The sequence below is a fragment of the Lithobates pipiens genome, unplaced genomic scaffold (genome assembly GCF_037356315.1).
Source record: "Lithobates pipiens isolate NorthernLeopardFrog02 unplaced genomic scaffold, aLitPip1_a1.2 Scaffold_28, whole genome shotgun sequence".
NCBI classification, from domain to species: domain Eukaryota; kingdom Metazoa; phylum Chordata; class Amphibia; order Anura; family Ranidae; genus Lithobates; species Lithobates pipiens.
Window position 1 is genome coordinate 82,078,748 of NW_027507789.1, and position 18,056 is coordinate 82,096,803.

The 18,056-nt window shown below is 49.8% G+C and overlaps 4 pseudogenes; all 4 read left to right on the plus strand.

Moving 5' to 3' along the window:
- The first annotated feature begins 1,757 nt into the window (after nucleotides 1-1,757).
- LOC143937489 (5S ribosomal RNA) lies at nucleotides 1,758-1,876 on the plus strand (annotated as a pseudogene).
- Nucleotides 1,877-2,198: 322 nt separating this feature from the next.
- Nucleotides 2,199-2,317, plus strand: LOC143937303 (5S ribosomal RNA; annotated as a pseudogene).
- A 12,439-nt stretch (nucleotides 2,318-14,756) lies between these two features.
- Nucleotides 14,757-14,875, plus strand: LOC143937490 (5S ribosomal RNA; annotated as a pseudogene).
- Nucleotides 14,876-14,978: 103 nt separating this feature from the next.
- LOC143937455 (5S ribosomal RNA) lies at nucleotides 14,979-15,097 on the plus strand (annotated as a pseudogene).
- The last annotated feature ends 2,959 nt before the right edge of the window (nucleotides 15,098-18,056 follow it).

Sequence of the window (18,056 nt, forward strand, 5' to 3'; positions counted from 1 at the left end):
AAATGGTGGGGGTTGACTCCTCCTCCTGACTACTCAATAGGTTGTACAGGAGGGAGAGGGTGTGTCGCACAGGTTCCCTTTTGTGACAGATGGATTCATAGGGTGTCAGGTCTCTAGGAGTGTAGGGGGCCCTTTGTATGGCCAGAAGAAAGTGACGAAGTTGATAAGCACTAAACAAGTCAAGCGGAGGGTCAGAAAGCTCGGCGACAGTTTGCGTGGTCGGGAGCCCTCCCGTGGGCCACATCTCTCCCAGACGCTGTTTCCCCACCACTGTCAACTGTCGCAGTTTCTTGTTGGTAAATCCCGGTGGGAAGTCTGGATTACCTATAACCGGAGTCATTGGTGATGGCAGGGGAGCAATGTGTGTGCAGCGGAACAACCTCCGCACAACAGCCAACGTAGCTCCCACTACGGGGTGACCTCTGAGGTCTTTTGGTAGGGAGGACAGGAGCCACGGGGAGGTCAATAGGGGAATGGATCCATCCTCAATCTCCATCTCCACCCCCTGCTTGTGTGGGCCATTACAATGCCAATCAACGACTCTCGCTAGCAGAGTCCCTCTGTAGTATTGTCTGAGATCTGGGAGACCCAGACCCCCCTTGTCCTTTGGTCTGGCAAGCAATTGCAAATGGGCTTTGGGCAGTTTGCGCGCCCAAATAAAGTCCCGGAGCAGCAGCTGCAGTTGTCTGAAAAAAATTGGGGGTAACCGGATCGGTAATGTCTGGAACATGTATAAGATCCGAGGGAGGGCCATCATTTTGAATGCATTACAGCGCCCGAACCAGGTCAGTGTTAAAGCATGCCAGTTTCCCAAATCAGATTTCAGTCTATCCAGGAGAGGGACAAAATTAAGCAGGTACAATTGCGCTAAATCCGCTGCGATGTCAACGCCCAGTTAACGTATAGATTTTTCAGCCCAGTAGAATGGAAAAGAGGAGCGGAGCCTCTTGGCCTCACCATCCGGAACCGATATATTCAATACATATAGGCTGCCGTGTCGCTGTAGAGACGCAAGTATTTTGGGAAGCAAAATGTGTGGATTGGAGACGGAAAAAATTAGATCGTCAGCGTACGCCGCAATTTTGTGGTGTGCCGAGGGTTTGGATATGCCAGTAATATTCGGGTCATTCCAAACGTGACACATAAGTGGTTCCAGTGTCAGAATTAAAATTAGGGGAGACAGAGGGCACCCCTGCCTCGTCCCATTAGTGATGGGGAAAGAGTCCGAGCACCACTCGGTCACCCGTACCGCTGCCGATGGCGTGGAGTAAAGCGACATTTCCCAGCTCATCATGTTGGGGCCAAGACCTATATGTTCCAGGGTGGCCTGCATAAAGTGCCAGGCCACCCTGTCAAAGGCCTTCTCCGCGTCCGTTGACAACATAAGCAAGGGCCTTCCCTGTACATGCGCTGCATGGATTAAATTGAGGACTCGGGCCGTATTGTCTCTAGCTTCCGACTTATTTTTATTTTTTTGCTTGTTTCCCAAGGTGACCATCTTGGCGTTTGTCAAGAGGGTTGAAAGTGCCTGAAGAGATTGCCTACGGGCACATCACCCTGAAAGCACCCGATCTCGTTTGATGTTGGAGGCTAATAGAGTCGGGCCTTGTTAGTACCTGGATTGGAGAACGCCTGGGAATACCAGGTGTCGTAGACTTCTTTTTATGTTGTTGGCGTTGACCTGTTTTTTTTTCGCTTATTTCCCAAAGTGACCATCTTGGTGTTTGTCAAGAGGGTTGAGAGTGCCTGAAGAGATTGCCTATGGCCACATCACTCTGAAAGCACCCAATCTCGTCTGATCTTGGAGGCTAAGAAGAGTCGGGCCTGGTTAGTACCTGGATGGGAGACCACCTGGGATTACCAGTTATTGTAGGCTTCTTTTTATGTTGTTGGCGTTGATTCGTTTTCTTTTTTTTGCTTGTTTCCCAAGGTGACCATCTTGGCATTTCTCAAGAGGGTTGAGAGTGCCCAAAGAGATCGCTTACAGCAGCATCACCCTGAAAGAGCCCTATCTCTTCTCTTTTCTGAGGCTAAGAAGGGTTGGGCCTAGTTAGTACCTGGATGGGAGATGGCGTTGGAATACCAGGTGCCGTATTCTTCTTTTTATGTTGTTGACATTGACCTGTTTTTTTTTCACTTGTTTCCCAAGGTGACCATCTTGGCATTTGTCAAGAGGGTTGAGAGTGCCCGAAGAGATCACCTACGGCCCCATCACCCTGAAAGCGCCCAATCTCGTCTGATCTCGGATGCTAAACAGTGTCGGGCCTGGTTAGTACCTGGATGGGAGACCGCCTGGGAATACCAGGTGCCATAGGCTTCTGTTTTTTTTTTTTTTTATTTAGTAGTATGCGACATACAATGCAAAGGCAACTTCACAGAATGTGTGATACAAATAGTTACAAACAAACAATCATATTGCATGGATATCAGAGCCAATGGTAAGAAGTCTGAGGAGAATAGCACGTGTACAGCTTTGCGGTCATATCAAGATGAGATTAAAGCTCCATCTCGTTGGGATCCTCTATCACTTAAAATAGTATTGATACTAGCCCTGCTACCCTCGAAGAGTTTAGATATCCATAGATAGGGGAAGAGTATTGTGTAGTAGTCAAATGGGGTCGGAACATACCATTTTCTTTTCCCTTTTTTGAGTTAAGAAGGGAAATAGTAGAACTGAAAGGAGGGAGAAGGGGAAAGAGAAGATTGGGGAAGGAAATGGCAGAAAAGGTAAAGAAGGGGTAAGGGGGTGTCGTGGGTAGAGTGGATAGGGTGGGGTCCCCTCCCAGGGAGCAAGAGACGCGCTCGGCTCACCAGCTCATCAGCTGTCCAACGTTTGGAACAGCGATCTCCAACGATCACCATGAGCTTACTATGTCTCACGGAGGTATTCTTCCGAAAAGCGAAACTGGGTCCAGTAGAACCATCTGTTCCCATGTTTTATCCCTCATTGTGGCAGTCAGGTCTTCCATTCGTTCAATATCATTTACCCTTGCGAACCACTGGGTCACCATTGGAGCAGATTGCTCTTTCCACTGACTTGGGATGCAGGCCCTAGCTGCATTGAGGAGATGTTTAAGTAAGGACTTATGATAACGCTTTCTCGACATAGGAGTTAGATTGAGAAGAACTGCTGCGGGATCATTGGCTAAGGAAATGTCTGTGAACTTGTGGATGAGTCTCAGGACAGGCTGCCAGAATGTTTGTAATTTAGGGCATTCCCAGAAAATGTGGAGAATGGTGCCAGTCTGTTGCCCACAGCGACAGCAGCGGTCAGATTGACCGGGGAATATTTTGGCCAACACCACCGGTGTACGATACCAGCGTGTGATCAGCTTAAATGAGATCTCCTGATATTTACTGCAGAGTGACGACTTATGGGCGAAAAAGAGTATTCTGTCCTTCTGTGGTTTGGAGAATGTAGTTTGTAAGTCCCTTTTCCATTTAGCTAGGAAGGGTGGATCCGTGGAGGATTGTGCGTCTGTCAGGATTTGGTAGGACCTAGAGAGGGAACCACGAATTGGGCCATCATCCAGGCAAAGTTCCTCGAAGGGGTGGAACTGTCTAGAGAAGAACGAATGGTTAGGTAGTGATCCGAGGAAATGGATTAGCTGTCTAGCTCTCCAGCTATTCAATGCAACAGGTACTTGCTCTAGCAGTATGGTCCCCATGGGAATCAAGCCCGTGGGTCCAAGAAATAGGGCTGCTCTCAGAAGCCCTTTCGGGGCTTGCCTGGTAAAGGCCTGGTCAGACAGGCCCGGAGGGAATCTAGGATGTCCAATAATTGGGGTCATAGGAGAAGGGAAGTTAGTCAGGTGGGAAAGGTGAAAAAAACTATCCATCTCGGCGAGCGAGGGGCCAATTAACGGGTGAGTAGTCACACAGGGCTCCAATGGCCTCCCCGCCCAAGGCATACCAGCCAGTGGAACCCGCGCCATCTCCTGCTCTAGCTTGACCCATAGCTTCAGTTCCCCATGCCGGTGTCTTATCACATATGGTCCCCCATTGGATAGTGTCCGCTGTGTACTGCGCATGCGCAGTACACAGCAACACAGATTCAGAAAATTGCCGAGCATGAACGGCGCCTGCGCACTGAGTCCAGGTTCTATCCCCACTATCCAAGTGGACATAGAGTAAGAATATAAAAGAGCCGAGCGCAGCGAGGCCGAGCCCGAAGCGTGGCGAGCAAAGCTCGCCTGCGAGGGACCCTCTAATATTCACAACCCTATGTCCGCTTGGATGGTGGGGCTACCACCTCCACTCACCGCGCAGGCGCCGTTCAGCTTCGGAGATTTTCCGAAGCTTCGTCTGCTCCATACTGCGCATGCGCAGTACGGCGCGGACACTATATCATGGCCGGACAGTATATGGCAGAACACCGGCACCAGTCAACCACCGGTGTCATGTGCGTCGCTGTGTAATATAGAGCAGGGTCCGGGAAGCCAATACCTCCCCGCAATTTCGGTCACAATAGCATTGCCCTACCAATACGCATATGTTTTCCGCGCCAGAGGAACTTGATAAAGATTGAGCGAACCGCATGAAAGAAAGTCTGGGGTATTTTGATAGGTAAGGCTTGTAGTAGATACAGAAGTCGTGGCCTCGCGTTCATCTTCAACACATTACAGCGTCCGAACCATGACAGAGCTAGTGGGTCCCATCTTTTAAGGTCCGCTGTAAGCCCATAGGCTTCTTTTTATGTTGTTTTTTGCTTGTTTCTCAAGGCGACCATCTTGGCATTTGTCAAGAGGGTTGGGCGTGTCTTGAAGAGAACGCTTACGGCCACATCAACCTGAAAGCACCCGATGCCGTCTGATTTCAGAGGCTAAGCAGCGTCAGGCCTGGTTAGTACCTGGATGGGAGACTCCCTGGGAAGACCAGGTGCCATAGAAGAATCTGGTCTGGTTAGTGTCTTTTTTTTTTTTAATTCTTTATTTACGGATTGCAGGTAATACAGAGACAAACTGTAAAAGACATAGATCCCTCAGTTTTCCAGGTTAACAAAAATACATAGTTAATACTTCGTGGGGGACCGGGGGAAACCTAACAACTTATGTCAGCAGCAGCCCCAGCCGTGGCTAGGCCAGCAAATTATCCCACTCTAATGATCTGGCACCCCAGTGTCTACTTATAAACCAGGGCAGTCCGCGGGGCGATCCCCCTCAAGGCCCAGACTGAGGGGCCTCTAACATCGGTCACCTTCATTCTATTGGTCAAAGAGCTCAGCCGGGACCACCCCGAGGGCCGCCAACCCCTGGCTGGGAAATCGAGGGAACAAAACGAAAAGATCCTTGCAATCACCATGTATTTTAATTATACTTGGGAGTTAGGGGGTAGGGAAAGAGGGGGGAGCAAATGGGCAGGAGAAGGGGATGGGGGGCTCCAAGACAACCAACGACAACCAACGAGCAGTGTGCTCTTCCTCCCTGTCGCCTAACGCTGATGTGAGCTGTTCCATACGGTAGATGTCGCAAACTCTTGCAAACCAGTGAGACACCAGTGGAGCGGCCTGCTGTTTCCACATGCTAGGTATACATGCCCTGGCCCCACTCAGAAGATGTTTTAAGAGAGATTTATGGTACTTCTTGCTCGAGAGTGGAGTCAGATTGAGGAAGATCGCAGCTGGGTTGTTCTGGAGATCAATAGCCGTGAGGTCATAAATGATATTGAGAACCTGTCTCCAGAAATGGGCCAGTTGAGGGCATTCCCAAAAGATATGTAGTAACGTGCCGGCTTGTTCACCGCATCTCCAGCACAAAGGGCTGTGACCGGGAAACATAGCCGCCAGGACAGTGGGGGTCCTGTACCATCGGGTCAAAATTTTATAAGCTATTTCCTGGTATTTACTACATAGGGATGACTTGTGCGCAAAAAGAAGCGCGCGGTTCTTCTGGTCTGGCGAGAGCCGGACATGCAGGTCTCGCTCCCATTTTTCCACGAACACCAGGTTACCCTGGGAGAGTTGGTCCAGTAGGATGCGATATGACAGGGAAAGAGACCCTCGGGTCGGTCCCTCTCCTGAGCATACCTCCTCAAACGATGTTAGGGGTCTGCGGAATTCGCCACTGTTTGACAAAGATTTCAAGAAGTGGGAGAGTTGGGCAAGCTTCCACTGTCCCAGGGCCGTGGTTGCTAACGCCTCGTACATAGTGGAGACCGCTGTCCACATCCTAGGGCCAAGAAAAGAAGAGGCCCGCACAAGGTCCCGGTCAGGGTCGAGGCGGAAAGACTTTTCCGTCATGCCGGGTTCAAAGCGTGGGTGTCCAATAATAGGAGTCATGGGCGAAGGGAAACTGGGCACGCCCGTCAGGGTAAAATATCTGTCTAGCTCTTGTAACGTTTGCTCAATGAGTGGGTGTGCCCGCGTCGCTCCCGACCAGCCCGGTCCACTCCAGGGCAAACCTGGAAATGGTACGGATTCACGCTCCAGACGAACCCACAGCTTATCCTTCAGGTGTCTGCACCAGTCAACTACTCTGTTCATGTGCACCGCCGTATAGTACCATGCCGGATCTGGGAGGCCAATCCCTCCCTTGTCTTTTGATCTGAGCAGTAATGTTCGGCTGAGTCTTGGAGGCCTGCCCTGCCATACGTATCGAATAAAGATGGAGCGCATGGCTTTAAAAAATGATTGGGGGATTTTTATCGGTAAGGCTTGTAATAGGTACAAGAGTCTGGGCATTACATTCATTTTGAGCACATTGCATCTCCCAAACCAAGAGGTCGCCAACTTTGACCACCTCTCTAGATCTATGGCAAAATTTTTTAGAAGCGGCTGGAAATTTAATTGGAAAATCAGATGTGGGTCCGGGGGAACCTTGGTACCCAGATATTGTATAGCCCCAGTTGCCCAACGAAAGGGAAAATTAGTGCTTAGACTCGTCTGGGCGTTGGTAGACAGGGAGACGTTGAGTGCTTCCGATTTCTGTAAGTTAATTTTAAAATTTGACAGGGTGCCATATCGTCTTATTTCCGCTAAGAGATTCGGCAATGTAATGTGAGGCTCCGAGACATAGAACAAGAGGTCATCTGCAAAGGCTGCGACCTTATGGTGGTGTGAGGGGCTGTCCAGGCCCTTGATGTCTATGTTCTGCCTGATGTGGTGCAGCAAGGGTTCAAGCGATAGGACAAACAAAAGGGGGGACAACGGGCATCCCTGCCTCGTTCCATTGCCAATAGTGAAACGCGACGAGGCAAACCCATTGACCCTAACCATCGCCGTCGGTGACGAGTAAAGAGCTGTAACCCATGAAAGCATGGGGGGGTACACCCAAGCTTCGCAGGGTGGCTAGCAAAAAAGGCCAGCTCACCCTGTCAAACGCTTTTTCTGGGTCCACAGAGAGCAACATAATCGGTAGTTTAAGGCGTCTGGCGCGTTCTATAACATTGATTGTCCTGGTAGTGTTGTCTCGGGCTTCCCTGTTACGAATAAACCCCACCTGATCCAGAGGTATCAGGCGTTGGAGAATGGGCGCCAACCGCTCCGCCAGTATCTTAGTGAAGAGCTTAAGGTCGCTGTTTAATAAGGAGATGGGCCTGTAGTTCGCACAGAGAAGCGGATCCTTCTCCGGCTTGAGTATGACCGAGATGCTTGCCTGCAACAGCTCCGGTGGAAAGGTCTGGCCCTCCAATAGGGCGTTAAAAGCTGACACAAACGGCGTGGACAACAGGGAGAGGAAGGCCTTATAATAAGGGACCGTAAACCCATCTGGGCCTGGTGCCTTGCCCTTGGGTGAGTCTCTTAACGCTGCCGACAATTCCTCCGGGGAGATAGGTTGCGAGAGAAGCTCTATCTCTTCCTGTGTCAGCGACGGGAGGTTTGCCGAAGCTAGGTACTCGTCAATGGCCGCTGTGCCGGCCTGGAGGGCGTCTCCTGAGTCCCGGGGGTGCAAGTTATAAAGGGCTTCATAGAAAGATCGGAAACACTCCGCTATCTCCCGTGAATCATGAAGCTTGGCACCCGAAGGGGAGGTTATGGTTGGAATGAAGGACGCGTTGCGTTGGGCACGCAGGGAGTTCGCTAGGGACCTACTACACTTGTCTCCATATTCATAATACGTCCTGCGGACCCACATGAGTCTGGTTCTAGCCTGAAAGAGAGAGAAATCTCTGATTTGTTCTCTAAGATCTCTCACCTCTACCTCCAGCGCAGCAGTCGGCTGGGATTTGTGTCGTTGTTCACACGCATGCAACTTGGCAATAAGTTTGGAGAGAGCCTCAGTTTTGGCCACTTTGAGTCTATGACCATGTTTAATAAGAATGCCCCTAATGTAGCATTTATGAGCCGCCCATAACATGAGGGGGTTGGAAACAGAATCACGGTTATGATCAAAGTAACTTTCTAATTCCCTAAGCAGGTCTGCGTGGGTCTCAGGGTCCTTCAGGAGAGACTCGTTCAGTCTCCACCAGGACTGACCACGCGACTCCTGTTGTAGCTTCAGCATCAAAGAAATCGGGGCATGGTCAGACAGGGCTATGTGGCCTATCTGAGCGTCTGTGACCGCCGGGATAGCATTGTGGGTGACTAAAAACATATCTATACGTGAGTAAGAACCATGAGCGGTGAAAAAGAACGTATAGTCCCTATCCTGTGGGTGAAGCGTACGCCACACATCGATCAGTCGGTGGGAGTGTAGCAGGTCTCTTATGTGTGAACGCGTTCTCGCAGAAATCGCAGAGGTGCCCGATGATGAGTCTCTGCGGGGCTCCAAGGTGAGGTTAAAGTCCCCCCCAACGATCAAAGTACCCTCTGAGAATGCAGCCAGGGCATCCAAGCATGCTTCTAAGGCCGGCAGCTGGTCCACATTCGGCATGTATAGGTTGGCAAGAGTAAAAGTTTGCGAGTGGAGAGTTCCCTTAATGAAGAGATATCTCCCTTCACTATCGGCTTGGACAGCTAACAGGCGCCACGGCAAGTTTTTAGCAAGAACACACACTCCTCTCGATTTGGAAGTAGGGGACGTGCTGTGGTGGGCCAGGGGGAAGTGCTTACTATAAAGCCGTGGTATTTGGTTTGTCCTGAAATGGGTCTCCTGGAGGAAAACTATTTGGGGCTTCATCCGCCACAATTCTGTCAGGCAGCTGGACCTTTTTTCAGGCACATTCAGCCCTTTCACATTCCAGGAAACCAGCTTCAGGGCCATGACGGCAGTGGTACCCGGCCGGCGGTCCCCACCAGAGTCAGTAGTAGATATAGAGTTCAAGCACAGAGGAAGAGGAGGAAAAAAAAGGAAAAGCAGTAACGAAGCGGAGAAGGTCCGGAGTTAGTAGGGAGGAGGAGGGTAGGAGGGGTGGGGATAGATCGGGGAATTGCTAAAGCTCCTATCGGAGAGAACCTGCCGGTTAGGGCAGAGGGGCCTAGTGGGGGAAGAGGTAAGGCACTGCAGAGGGAGGAACTCGTCGGTGCAGTACCCCTCCAGCATCCCATGGTCCATGCAGTCGCAATCGGGCGTGCACGGAGCTTCTTTGGCATCTTAACTACGACATCAAACGCATTATAGAACATCACTGCAGCAGGTATCGGGCAGTTAACAACAGTAGAACAGTGCATAATTAGACCAACATATTAAACTTTTCAACACAGAGTATAGATAACTTTATACCACCCAGGCACCCGCCCCTCCCCCCCCCCCAAAAAAAAAAATGGAAAAAAGGGGGGGGGGAGGAGAGGGGGAGGGAGCGGGAACGCCGCCCAGGGGCACCCGGGGGGCACCACCAGGCAGTCCAAAAACACAAAGAGCGCCGAGACTAGGGCACCTGTAGATAAACAGTAACGAGAATGGTGAACAGTACCGCCAATAACTCAGGGCTTCGTCCAGGAAGCGCAGTGTCCAACTCTGTTCTTCCAATGTCCTTCCTCTCCCCTAGCGGGGGCGCTGGGAACAATGGCCCGTGGCATGGTAAACAACACAAAGCTGGATACTCCAGCCGTCTATGTTGGTAGAGAAAAAGAAAACAAAAAAAAAAGGGTATAACACAGGAATAACGGAAAATTACTGTACTCTCTCAGGGTTCACGATCTTGAGGGGCCTGCGATCTCTGACGTTGGGATCGACGGTGGCGTCTCACTCTCTGTGGCCTGGTTGAGGGGTTGTTCGTCGGGGCCACTGCTCCCTGGGGGACAACAGGAGCCAACCAGTCGGGGACCTGAACCGAGGGCAGGCCCAAAGCCTCCAGAAAGGACGGGACCTCCGAAGGGTGTCGTAGCGCAAGGGGCCTCCCATTTTTGCGCACTATAAGGTGAAACGGATGGCCCCACTTGTATGGAATCCTCCGTTCAGTTAGGTGTTCCAGAAGGGGTCGCAGACAGCGTCTCATCTGGAAGGTCTTGCGGGATACATCTGGCAGAAGGGTGACTTGGGCCCCGTCAAAATCAATGCTGCCTTTGCGCCACGACGCTTGCAGGACATCCTCCCTAACTGAGTAATTGTGGAGACAGCATAAAACGTCACGTGGCCGGTTCTCTGTGGGGCTCCTGGGGCCCAGGGTCCTGTGGACTCTATCAATGGCTATTACTGTGTCAGCAGCGCGGTCCAGACAGGCGTTAAATATAGCTGTAACTGTGGCTTTGAGGTCTGCCTGGCCAGTGGCTTCGGGCAAGTCTCTGATCCTGATGTTGCGTCTGCGGTTGCGATTCTCAAGGTCATCCACTAGGAGTTGCAACTGTGCCACTCTGTCAGCAAGGGTATCATGTGCGGCTTGCAGGCCAGAAACATCAGTGGTCAGGGAGGTCACATCCGATGCCAGGGTGGTCACCCGCTCGTTCGTAGCCGACACGTCACGTTTGACCCCTGCGATTTCATGTCGCAAGGTCGTTTCAATCCTGGCTGCCATACAGCTAAAGTCTGCTTTAGTGGGAAGGTTTTGGAGTAAAGCTAGGATGGCCTTGTCCCCCAATAATGCCGGTGCTGGTGGCAGCGGTGGGTCCCCCTGTGTGTCTGAGGCGAGAGCAGCCTGGCCATTCGGTCCTGGGATGAGGCTTCCACTGCGGGAGGGTCTCTGGGACAGTTGGGAGTTGTGAGGGAACCAGGGTGGCAGGCCGCTATGGTCCGGGCTGTCAAGCGAGGCCATGGACAGTGAGCGGGGGAGACACGGGGACAAGTCACTAGGCGGGGAGAACGGGGGCATGTCGTGTCCCTGCATAGCAGTCTGCTCACCTTCCCTCTGTGCCGCGTGTCCTGGAGCGCCGGAGGCCGCGGGCGCCATCTTGGCTGGATCCGGCGTGGAGGCCGGAGGCTGCAGCGGGACCAAGTACCTGTCCATGGCAGCAGCGGCGGACCCCGCTCGGCTGGCTGTGTTCCGCCGAAGCGCGGGGATGTCGGCGATGCCAAAATATGCGACCAGACTGTGGTAAAGGGGTGCGGAGGGGTCACGGATCGGGAGCTCCGGAAAAGAGTGTCCTCACTCCTTCATGCCTAGGCCACGCCCCCCTGGTTAGTGTCTTGATTGGGAGATCGCCTGGGAATACTGGATGCCGTAGGCTTCTTTTTATGTTGTTGGCTTTGACCTGTTTTTTTTAGCTTGTTTCCCAAGGTGACCATCTTGGCCTTTGTCAAGAGGCTTCAGAGTGCCCGAAGAGAGTGCCTACGGCCAAATCACCTATATAGTATCTTATATATAATAACTAAAAATATTATTTATTATTATAGATATAGATATATATTATAGTGATTTGGTCGTAGGCACTCTCTTTGGGCACTCTGAAGCCTCTTGACAAAGGCCAAGATGGTCACCTTGGGAAGCAAGCTAAAAAAAACAGGTCAAAGCCAACAACATAAAAAGAAGCCTACGGCATCCAGTATTCCCAGGCGATCTCCCAATCAAGACACTAACCAGACCAGATCCTTCTATGGCACCTGGTCTTCCCAGGGAGTCTCCCATCCAGGTACTAACCAGGCCTGACGCTGCTTAGCCTCTGAAATCAGACGAGATCGGGTGCTTTCAGGTTGATGTGGCCGTAAGCGTTCTCCTCAAGACACGCCCAACCCTCTTGACAAACGCCAAGATGCTCACCTTGAGAAACAAACAAAAAAAAAACAGGTCAAAGCCAACAACATAAAAAGAAGCCTATGGGCTTACAGCGGACCTTAAAAGATGGGACCCACTAGCTCTGTCATGGTTCGGACGCTGTAATGTGTTGAAGATGAACGCGATGCCACGACTTCTGTATCTACTACAAGCCTTACCTATCAAAATACCCCAGACTTTCTTTCATGCGGTTCGCTCAATCTTTATCAAGTTCCTCTGGCGCGGAAAACATATGCGTATTGGTAGGGCAATGCTATTGCGACCGAAATTGCGGGGAGGTATTGGCCCCCGGACCCTGCTCTATATTACACAGCGACGCACATGACACCGGTGGTTGACTGGTGCCGGTGTTCTGCCATATACTGTCCGGCCATGATATAGTGTCCGCGCCGTACTGTGCATGCACAGTATGGAGAAGACGAAGCTTCGGAAAATCTCCGAAGCTGAACGGCGCCTGCGCGGTGAGTGGAGGTGGTAGCCCCACCATCCAAGCGGACATAGGGTTGTGAATATTAGAGGGCCCCTCGCAGGCGAGCTTCGCTCGCCACGCTTCGGGCTTGGCCTCGCTGCGCTCGGCTCTTTTATATTCTTACTCTATGTCCACTTGGATAGTGGGGATAGAACCTGGACTCAGTGCGCAGGCGCCGTTCATGCTCGGCAATTTTCGGAATCTGTGTTGAAACGCTACTGGGAACCCAAAAGTTCCTCAAGGTCGGGCATGCCCAGAAAAGGTGTCCCATGGTCCCCATATCTGAATTTCACCTCCAACAAACATCCGGGATCGATCTATCCATTTTATTCAGAAGGTATGGGACTCTATACCAGCGTGAGACTATCTTGTATCTTGATATTGGTTTGCGATGGAAGCTTTATGTACTAAGGTCAGGATCTTCCCTATCTGTTGTGGGGTAAATGTGATGCCTAAGTCCCTCTCACATTTGTGGATAAATGGTGGGGTCGACTCCTCCTCCTGACTACTCAATAGGTTGTACAGGAGGGAGAGGGTGTGTCGCACAGGTTCCCTTTTGTGACAGATGGATTTATAGGGTGTCAGGTCTCTAGGAGTGTAGGGGGCCCTTTGTATGGCCAGAAGAAAGTGACGAAGTTGATAAGCACTAAACAAGTCAAGCGGAGGGTCAGAAAGCTCGGCGACAGTTTGCGTGGTCGGGAGCCCTCCCGTGGGCCACACCTCTCCCAGACGCTGTTTCCCCACCACTGTCAACTGTCGCAGTTTCTTGTTGGTAAATCCCGGTGGGAAGTCTGGATTACCTATAACCGGAGTCATTGGTGATGGCAGGGGAGCAATGTGTGTGCAGCGGAACAACCTCCGCACAACAGCCAACGTAGCTCCCACTACGGGGTGACCTCTGAGGTCTTTTGGTAGGGAGGACAGGAGCCACGGGGAGGTCAATAGGAGAATGGAACCATCCTCAATCTCCATCTCCACCCACTGCTTGTGTGGGCCATTACAATGCCAATCAACGACTCTCGCTAGCAGAGTCACTCTGTAGTATTGTCTGAGATCTGGGAGACCCAGACCCCCCTTGTCCTTTGGTCTGGCAAGCAATTGCAAACGGGCTCTGGGCGGTTTGCGCGCCCAAATAAAGTCCCGGAGCAGCACCTGCAGTTGTCTGAAAAAAATTGGGGGTAACCGGATCGGTAATGTCTGGAACATGTATAAGATCCGAGGGAGGGCCATCATTTTGAATGCATTACAGCGCCCGAACCAGGTCAGTGTTAAAGCATGCCAGTTTCCCAAATCAGATTTCAGTCTATCCAGGAGAGGGACAAAATTAAGCAGGTACAATTGCGCTAAATCCGCTGCGATGTCAACGCCCAGTTAACGTATAGATTTTTCAGCCCAGTAGAATGGAAAAGCGGACCGGAGCCTCTTGGCCTCACCATCCGGGACCAATATATTCAATACAGCCGACTTGGCGCAATTGTTTTTATAGTTTGATAGGCTGCCGTGTCGCTGTAGAGACGCAAGTATTTTGGGAAGCAAAATGTGTGGATTGGAGACGGAAAAAATTAGATCGTCAGCGTACGCTGCAATTTTGTGGTGTGCCGAGGGTTTGGATATGCCAGTAATATTCGGGTCATTCCGAACGTGACACATAAGTGGTTCCAGTGTCAGAATTAAAATTAGGGGAGACAGAGGGCACCCCTGCCTCGTCCCATTAGTGATGGGGAAAGAGTCCGAGCACCCCTCGGTCACCCGTACCGCTGCCGACGGCGTGGAGTAAAGCGACATTACCCAGCTCATCATGTTGGGGCCAAGACCTATATGTTCCAGGGTGTCCTGCATAAAGTGCCAGGCCACCCTGTCAAAGGCCTTCTCCGCGTCCGTTGACAACATAAGCAAGGGCCTTCCCTGTACATGCGCCGCATGGATTAAATTGAGGACTCGGGCCGTATTGTCTCTAGCTTCCGACTTATTTATATTTTTTTGCTTGTTTCCCAAGGTGACCATCTTGGCGTTTGTCAAGAGGGTTGAAAGTGCCTGAAGAGATTGCCTGCTTGCACATCACCCTGAAAGCACCCGATCTCGTTTGATGTTGGAGGCTAATAGAGTTGGGCCTTGTTAGTACCTGGATGGGAGACCGCCTGGGAATACCAGGTGTCGTAGACTTCTTTTTATGATGTTGGCGTTGACCTGTTTTTTTTTCGCTTATTTCCCAAAGTGACCATCTTGGTGTTTGTCAAGAGGGTTGAGAGTGCCTGAAGAGATTGCCTATGGCCACATCACTCTGAAAGCACCCAATCTCGTCTGATCTTGGAGGCTAAGAAGAGTCGGGCCTGGTTAGTACCTGGATGGGAGACCACCTGGGATTACCAGTTATTGTAGGCTTTTTTTTATGTTGTTGGCGTTGATTCGTTTTCTTTTTTTTGCTTGTTTCCCAAGGTGACCATCTTGGCATTTGTCAAGAGGGTTGAGAGTGCCCGAAGAGATCACCTATGGCCCCATCACCCTGAAAACGCCCAATCTTGTCTGATCTCGGATGCTAAACAGTGTCGGGCCTGGTTAGTACCTGGATGGGAGACCGCCTGGGAATACCAGGTGCCATAGGCTTCTGTTTTTTTTATTTTTTATTTAGTAGTATGCGACATACAATGCAAAGGCAACTTCACATAATGTGTGATACAAATAGTTACAAACAAATGATCATATTGCATGGATATCAGAGCCAATGGTAAGAAGTCTGAGGAGAATAGCACGTGTACAGCTTTGCGGTCATATCAAGATGAGATTAAAGCTCCATCTCGTTGGGATCCTCTACCACTTAAAATATTATTGATACTAGCCCTGCTACCCTCGAAGAGTTTAGATATCCATAGATAGGGGAAGAGTATTTTGTAGTAGTCAAATGTCTAACAAATATTTTGAATAGTTGTAGTTCTCCACATTAACTGTCACATTGATATCACCACTGACAACACACCACTTTTTAACAGCACCAAAATATGAAAAAAGCACTTTATATGTTTCAAAAGTAGTTGCATTAGCAAAAAATAAAGTCCTGTCTTCTTTACACGCTAGCTTTTCTGTATACATTAATCTCTCTGTGTACACCAGCCACTCAATATAGACTAGCCTCTCTGTCTTCTGTATACAGGTGCCCGTAATCTATATACACTAGCCTGCCTTCTTTTTACAATAGTCTCGGTGTCCCAGCCTCTCTGCATACACTAGCCTCACTGAATTCCCCAGACTGTCTTCTGTATACACAAGCCTATCTGTAAAAAAAAATAGCCGGTCTTCTGCATACTCTAGCCTCTCTGTGTAACACAGTCTCTGGATTCCCTAGCCTACATCTCTGCATACCCAGGACCTTCCTCTGTATAATCTAGCCTATCTGTATACACTAGCCTGTCTTTTGTACAAATTAGCTTCTCTGTAGCCGGTCTTCTGTATACACGAGCCTCACTGTCTACTCTTGGTTGTCTTTTGTATACACTAGCATCTCTTTATACATTAGCTCTCTGTATACCCAAGCCTCTCTGTATACACTAGTCCACCGGTATACACTAGCAAGTCTGCATACACTAGCCTCTCTTTGCAACTCAACTTCTCTCTCTGTATACCTTAGCCTCCATCTCTGCATACCCAGGACGTTCTTCTCTATAATCTAGCCTATGTGTATACACTAGCCGGTCTTCTGTAGACATTAGCCTCCCTGTATAAACTAGCTGGTCTACTGTATACACTAGTCCGTCTGTATACACTAGCAAGCTTGCATACACTAGCCTCTCTGTGTAACCCAGCCTCCATCTCTGCATACCCAGGACGTTCTTCTCTATAATCTAGCCTATTTGTATACACTAGCCTGTCTTTTGTACACATTAGCCTCTCTGTATAAACTAGCCGGTCCTCTGTATACACTAGTCCATCTGTATACACTAGCAAGTATGCGTACTCTAGCCTCTCTCTCTGTATACCTTAGCCTCCATCTCTGCATACCCAGGACGTTCTTCTGTATAATCTAGCCTATCTGTATAATCTAGCCTATCTGTATACACTAGCCTGTCTTTTGTACACATTTGCCTCTCTGTATAAACTAACCGGTCTTCTGTATACACTAGTCCGCCTGTATACACTAGCAAGTATGCATACTCTAGCCTCTCTCTCTGTATACCCTAGCCTCCATCTCTGCATACCCAGGACGTTCTTCTGTATAATCTAGCCTATCTGTATACACTAGCCTGTCTTTTGTACACATTAGCCTCTCTGTATAAACTAGCCGGTCCTCTGTATACACTAGTCCATCTGTATACACTAGCAAGTCTGTGTAACCAAGCCTCTCTCTCTGCATACCCTAGCCTCCATCTCTTGCATAAACCAGGACCTTCTTCTGTATAATCTAGCCTATCTGTATACACTAGCCTGTCTTTTGTACACATTAGCCTCTCTGTGTAAACTAGCCGGTCTACTGTATACACTAGTCCATCTGTATACACTAGCAAGTCTGCATACTCCTGCCTCTCTCTGTAACCCAGCCTCGCTCTCTCTCTCTGTATACCCTAGCCTCCATCTCTGCATACCCAGGACGTTTTTCTGTATAATCTAGCCTATCTGTATAAAGTAGCCTGTCTTTTGTACACATTAACCTCTCTGTATAAACTAGCCGGTCCTCTGTATACACTAGTCCGTCGGTATACACTAGCATCGCTTTATACATTAGCTCTCTGTATACCCAAGCCTCTCTGTATACACTAGTCCACCGGTATACACTAGCAAGTCTGCATACACTAGCCTCTCTTTGTAACCCAACTTCTCTCTCTGCATACCCAGGACGTTCTTCTCTATAATCTAGCCTATTTGTATACACTAGCCTGTCTTTTGTACACATTAGCCTCTCTGTATAAACGAACCGGTCTTCTGTATACACTAGTCCGCCTGTATACACTAGCAAGTATGCATACTCTAGCCTCTCTCTCTGTATACCCTAGCCTCCATCTCTGCATACCCAGGACGTTCTTCTGTATAATCTAGCCTATCTGTATACACTAGCCTGTCTTTTGTACACATTAGCCTCTCTGTATAAACTAGCCGGTCCTCTGTATACACTAGTCCGTCTGTATACACTAGCAAGTCTGTGTAACCAAGCCTCTCTCTCTGCATACCCTAGCCTCCATCTCTTGCATAAACCAGGACCTTCTTCTGTATAATCTAGCCTATCTGTATACACTAGCCTGTCTTTTGTACACATTAGCCTCTCTGTGTAAACTAGCCGGTCTACTGTATACACTAGTCCATCTGTATACACTAGCAAGTCTGCATACTCCTGCGTCTCTGTGTAACCCAGCCTCGCTCTCTCTCTCTGTATACCCTAGCCTCCATCTCTGCATACCCAGGACGTTCTTCTGTATAATCTAGCCTATCTGTATAAAGTAGCCTGTCTTTTGTACACATTAACCTCTCTGTATAAATTAGCCGGTCCTCTGTATACACTAGTCCGTCGGTATACACTAGCATCTCTTTATACATTAGCTCTCTGTATACCCAAGCCTCTCTGTATACACTAGTCCAC